A 6,000-nucleotide genomic window follows, 5' to 3' on the forward strand; every position below is an offset into this window, starting at 1 on the left:
TCTTTCTCTCTTGGCTGTTTTCCTTACTGTGCAGAAACTTCTTATTTTGATAGGATCCCATTTGCTGAGTCCCTTGCACCACTGGAGCTCTGTTCAGAAAGTCTTTGTCTACACCTATATCTTCCACAGTTTTACATATTTTATCTTCCAGCAGTCAAGTGTTTTTATTTTCATATTTAGATCTTTAATCTATTTTTATTTCAGTTTAATACACCATGAGATATATGCATATTGATAACCAGTTTGCCCAGCACCATTTGTTAGGAGGCCAACTTTCTGCTAGTGTGTGTATTTGTTCCCTTTGTTACAGATGAAATAGTTGACTAAGTCTGGGATTGCTTCTGCTTCTTATTGATTTGCATGTCTGTCCTGTACCATACAGTTTTACCACTACAGCTTTGTAATATAACCTCAGATCAGGGAGTGTGAGCCCTCTTGCTTTGCTCTTGTTAACGGGATTGCTTTTGCTATTCTGAGTCTCTGCTGTTCCCATATGAATTTTAGGCTCATTTTCCCTAGATATGTGAAGAATGCTGTTGGTATTTTCATTTGGGTTGCATTAAGTCTATATATCAGCTTAGAAGTAGTAGTACAGCCATTTTGACTAATTGGTTCTGCCTATCCAGGAACATGGGATAGCTTTCCTTTTTCTGATGTCCTCTTCAATCTCCTTTATTCAGAGTGATGTAATTTTCATTGTAGAGATTTTTCACTTCCTTGGTTAGGTTGATTTGTGAGTGCAGTAACACTTTGGTTCATGAATGCTTCTGTTTGTGAACAGTTTGGTTTGCAAACAGAATTGTTCAGCAAAATTTTGCTTCTGTTTGTAAAGTCAGCATCCAGTGACAAACACAACCACAGCAATCTTCCCCACACAAACACAAACAAGACCATCTCCCCCTAGAATGATTTGACAAATTAAATTCATATACCAAGATACCACTGTATATAATTTTCCTTCTTGTTACTGTTAATGGTATTGTTAATGGTATTTTTTTTGTCAGTGAGTTCATTATTTGAATAGACACTCCTTAGAAGAAGTACCAAAAGAAGGAGAAGGAGAAGAAGAAATACAAATGGCCAATAAATACATGAAAAATATTCATATTGCCGGCTATTAGAGAAATCCAAAGTAAAACAACACAGATATCATCTTACTCCAGAAAGAATGACCTTCATCAATAAATCAAATAATAACAAATGCTGGAGAGGCTTCAGGGAAAAAGGAGGAGCCCTTCCATGTTGTTGGTGGAAAATAAACTAGTACAGCCACTATATCAGTATGGAGATTCCTCAAAAACCTAAAACTAGGCATTTCACTTGACCCAACTGTTATGGTTTATGTCTAGATGTCCCCGCAAAACATCATGCAATCCTAAGTGGGGCTTTTCAGAGGATCTAGAGTGTGTGATGCTGGGATCAAGGCTGTGTGGTTGCAAAATCAGTTCACTGATTGGTTTGGCATAGTTCTGGGTTTGGAAAATGGGAAGGCCTACTTGGGTGGGAGTGCTCTCCACCCTAAGGGCATGCAGGCTGGATAGAATAGAAGGGACAGAAAGGGGGCTACTGTCTCTGCTTATTGCTTGCTACTTCCTTACTTCACTACTGCCTTCTGCCTGTCATGAACTGTTTCCCCTCTGCCATGCCACCCTGCCTTGGAGCTAGCTGACTATGAATCAAAACCTCTACAAACTGTGCTCAACAATAAACCTTTCCTTCTTGAACCTTGGGTGTCAGGTATTTTGTCTCAGCAATGATAAAAGGTAACTAAGACCAGCTGAGAGTATATTTCATTGCAGAGCAGTAGAGTGTATGCCTAGCATGCATGAGGCCTAGGGTTCATCCCCAGTACTGCAAAACAAAAACATAAACAAACAAAAAAATAACATATTTCTGGGTGCATCATTGCATTTGATTATTTTCATTATCTTTCTCTTTCATTGAGCCATTCTAACATTTAATAGGTATTATTCAACCCCAATTCTTCAAGATCAGAGATCTTCAAGATCATGTGTTACCATAAACACATGGGAAGGAGTCCACCAGGAATTTAGTGCCAGCTTTGCTTCTGATGGATATAAGCTGGCCTTCCAGAATCTGAAGTATTCCTTTCCAAAGTGCATAGTAGCACAATTAAGCGACTGAATTACTGACTTGTTAATTTGCTTCTGTTTGTTCAAAAGATCACTGATAAAGCAATGGCAATCTTCATATTGCTTATCCATTTTGAAAAAGCTGGTATTATTAAAAGTTCTGCATGCACTATTCATCTTACTTGTGGAAATAACAGTTTTTTAAAGGCTGGCTCTTTTTATTTGGCTTGAGCAGTCAGTGTCCATGTAATAGCCCCTATGAAATCATTAGCAAAATTAAATAAGTAACCGATGTAGCATTTCCACAAATGCATGGTGCATTCCCTTTGCACAGAGTGAACAGCAAAAAGTACTCAAGCTAAGGTAGAGTAGTCAAAATGACTAAAACTGCACATTTTCATCATTCCAAACATAAGCATAGCCACGGTGGTATACTATCATAGTACATAATAATAGAAATGAATTATGTCAGTAAAATGTGGAGGCTTAAGATTTACCATGATAAATATTTTTCATTAAAGTGAAATATCTTGGCAGAGTCACTTTCACATGCACAGTGTTGACACAAGGAGGCCAGCTGTGCCTATGCAGACGCCGGGGTTCGGGTCTGTATTATTAATGATTTATCATGTCATGGAGAATGCAGATGGGTTTTGAAAGCCATCCTCACCACAAAAGCACTTTCTGTAATGTGCAAACGCAAGGAATACTATGTGTGCATTCCAAACTGAAGCCATTGCAGAAGCTGCAGCTACCTTTGAAATTCCAGCACCTTTATCTTTTCATTGTGGAACAAGAAAATCGACATCCTAAACTATGTCATTCAATAAAAGTCTGCAAAATATTCTTCCCGTCAACTGGATATCAAGTCACGTGCACTTGAATTAACAAACATGTTCACACAGGTGAGGGAGAAAGGAGATAGGCTGGACTGATAATGTACTGCACACCTCGTAGCCATAAGTCTCACAGCTTGAGACTTTGTGCTAAATTTCTAATCCAGTTCTGTAGGATTCCAGCACTGCACTGACTTCCCCACATCCATAAAACCATTGGTTAATCTCTATTCTGTGCTTGCTGTGTTCTAGGTAAGATGATAAACACCTTACATATGTGTTATCATATTTGGTCTTCACAAAATTCATTTGAAATATTATCATCACCATCCTGTTTTACAGACGAGGAGACTAAAGCCCAAGGTTGTTAAATAGATTATTCTAGGCCACAAATCTAGGGAGAGGAGGAGGATTTGAATCCAGGCTGAATAATACTCTAGAGACTTCTCTAATAGCTATGGCCTTGCCATTACCTACTTTTACAACTAAATGAGGGGTAGCATGCAAACCGTGGTTAGCGGCTACCTGTGTGACATTAACCAAGTCACTTAAACAACTATGATAATCATAATACTAACAGTCCCTATAAGTGCTTAGAACGGAGTGGACACATACATTTGGCTTAATAACTAAGGTAAGGAGTTGTTCGTTCTGGCCATCATTTTTTATTGGCAATTATGTGCAAAGGTTTTCTATAATTTCCAGATGGCTTTTTTATACTTAAAACTAGATTATAAAATAAGTATACTGCTTATTATACACACAATGCTAAAGCATAACCGTTCACTGTGTAGCATTGAGCCTGTAAATATTTCTCTCTGGGTATGAGGACAGCCTGATACCACCATTCATGCGTTCATTCAGTGGCCCCGTGTGATGCGTTTGTGCCAGGACAGCTGCACCCTGGGCACACGGCATGGGTGGAACCCAACTCTGAGGAGCTTCCCTCCGGGAAAGGCAGGTCTTCCTGATTTGGCACATCAGAGAGTGGGTTGGAGCCGCAGACTCTGTTTATTCGGTGTCCAGCGCTGTGCTGGGCGCTGGGAACCGCCAGGTAAGGAAGACCGGGACCCTGGCATCCAGAAGTGGTCAGTAGGATGCCGCTCTTTCTATCACCTGACTTGTTAGAGGACCGCAGCAGCACTTAGTCTCACCCAGGTGTTAGTGGAGTGAGGGAAATTTCATTCCTTTTGTTTTTATTAAGAACCTCACAACAGAGCTATAATGCAGTGTGGGGGGGCTGGAGACTTGAACAGGGTTCAGAGGGTGTAAAAGGAACTGATGGGACTAAATGCCCATCAGCTGCTGCCGTGGCAGCTACGTGGACTTCCTTCCACATGTCGAAATGGGAAGCATCATTTTCCTATCAAGATTTCTTTCTAGAAACCAGGATAAGACAGATCCTCTGGGGCAGTGTTTTGATCTTCATCAGAAGGTGAAGGGCGTCATTCTTTCCGTCTGAGCTCACTGCCTACCTCTCCCTCTCTTCCTCTAGCAGAGCAAAGGTTGACTTGGGGGCCCTGGGCTGATATTTAGACTGAAAACGTGTCTAACCCAGCGACCCAGCAGCGTACCCTTCTGCAACCTGCAGATTTTGTTCCTGGCTGTAAGAAGTAAGGCAAACTGAGCTCTGTAAAGTTGGTCATTATGGCATTAGAGCAAAGAATTCAAGAATCCAGAAAACCGCCCCCCCACACTTTGGTGTCTCCTCAGACACAGCACCGCGCACCCGCTGTCTGTCTCCCCGTGGGTGAGAATTTGAGTCCTCCTCGGCGCAGTGACCGTCTCCTTTCCTCTTCCTTCAGTGCACAGCGTCCTCTGCCTGCCATGGGCTTTGCCTGCTCCCTTGGTAGGGAAGATGCGGAGAGCGCGGTCGCCAGCACAGAGACCCAGCTTTCTGGGTCAGAAGTTGGCTGAGGAAGGGCCCTGACTGCCAAGTAACTCGAGGCGATGTCAGAGCCCAGCTCAACCACAAAACGCCCTCCGGGCCCCCAACAAAAGACTTCACAACAGAAAAATCGCAGAGCTGGCTCGCCCAAGTGGTTCTTCCCACCCCCAACCCTTTTCTTGTAATAGGAAGAACAGCAGGAAGAGAGTTTATATTTAAAAGACTCCCCCTCCTCTACCCTCCTTCCTTTTGATTACAAAGTGCTAAGCAGCGAGGAAACAGGTCTCCGGATGGGTCCGCAGCAGCTCTTGGGGTGTCTTTTCTGAGGTCCTTTTCAACACTGTCAGAGGAACTTGCAGAAACAACTCCTAAATGTAAACATGTAACTGTGTTCGCAGAGAGCAGGAAGCAAAAAGGAAAATACTTTTCCGTCTCTCACGGCAATTAACCATACGCCAATAAATATTAAAAGCTCAGCAGAAAAGCCCTCCTCTTTTTCTCTAAGCAGGGGCTGCCTGGTTCATCCCAGTCACTTAGAGCCCTTAGTGATAGATAATTCGACTGGAAATTAATAAATACAGCCCATTTTTGGAAAGGAAATTTGGATTAAAACTCCTTTTATTGTGGAATATATAACTCTGTTTTTTTTTTTTTTTTTTTGCTCCTTTCATTTGTGAATCAATTTTAAATGATGTCACTTCAAGGACATTTTCATTCTTTCTCACAACGTATTACACGAAACAACACTTGCCTGTAAAACCGGCTCATTAGCCTGCAAAATTATACTGTACTGAATGGCTTTCATTCAAAGTAGAAATGGGATTTTTTAGTAGGCAATTTCTGTATTTTATAAAGATAAAGCAATGTTTGATTGCCTCTTCCCAGATGTTTTGCTTAGTGGTTATAAAGAGAAATTGGGGAGTCGGGGTGGGGGGGTTGTGTGGGGGCGGGTTTGCAAGAATGAGCTTAAAAAATAAACCTTAAGATGAAAAACTCCGGCAGAACTTGAGGGAACCGCTGCGCCCTCAGCTCGCCGGGCTGCAAAGATCAGTGCTTTGGGTGCCTGGGAAGCAGCCCCGAAAGAAGTGAGGGGAAGAGGGAGGGAAGAGAAGGCGGCTTCACCGGCTGCGGCGGCCCCGGCGAGCAGAGCTGGGCGGCGGAGAGGAGAGGGGAAGAGAGGGGA

At 42.4% G+C, this 6,000-nt stretch overlaps 1 protein-coding gene across 2 annotated transcripts in view; it reads left to right on the plus strand.

Moving 5' to 3' along the window:
- Positions 1-6,000, plus strand: part of Sema6d (semaphorin 6D) — a 385,396-nt gene that overhangs the window by 326,315 nt on the left and 53,081 nt on the right. The gene's annotated exons all lie outside the window — the stretch shown is intronic.

This window comes from Fukomys damarensis, unplaced genomic scaffold (genome assembly GCF_012274545.1).
Source record: "Fukomys damarensis isolate Sample0158 unplaced genomic scaffold, DMR_v1.0_HiC HiC_scaffold_17, whole genome shotgun sequence".
NCBI classification, from domain to species: Eukaryota; Metazoa; Chordata; class Mammalia; order Rodentia; family Bathyergidae; genus Fukomys; species Fukomys damarensis.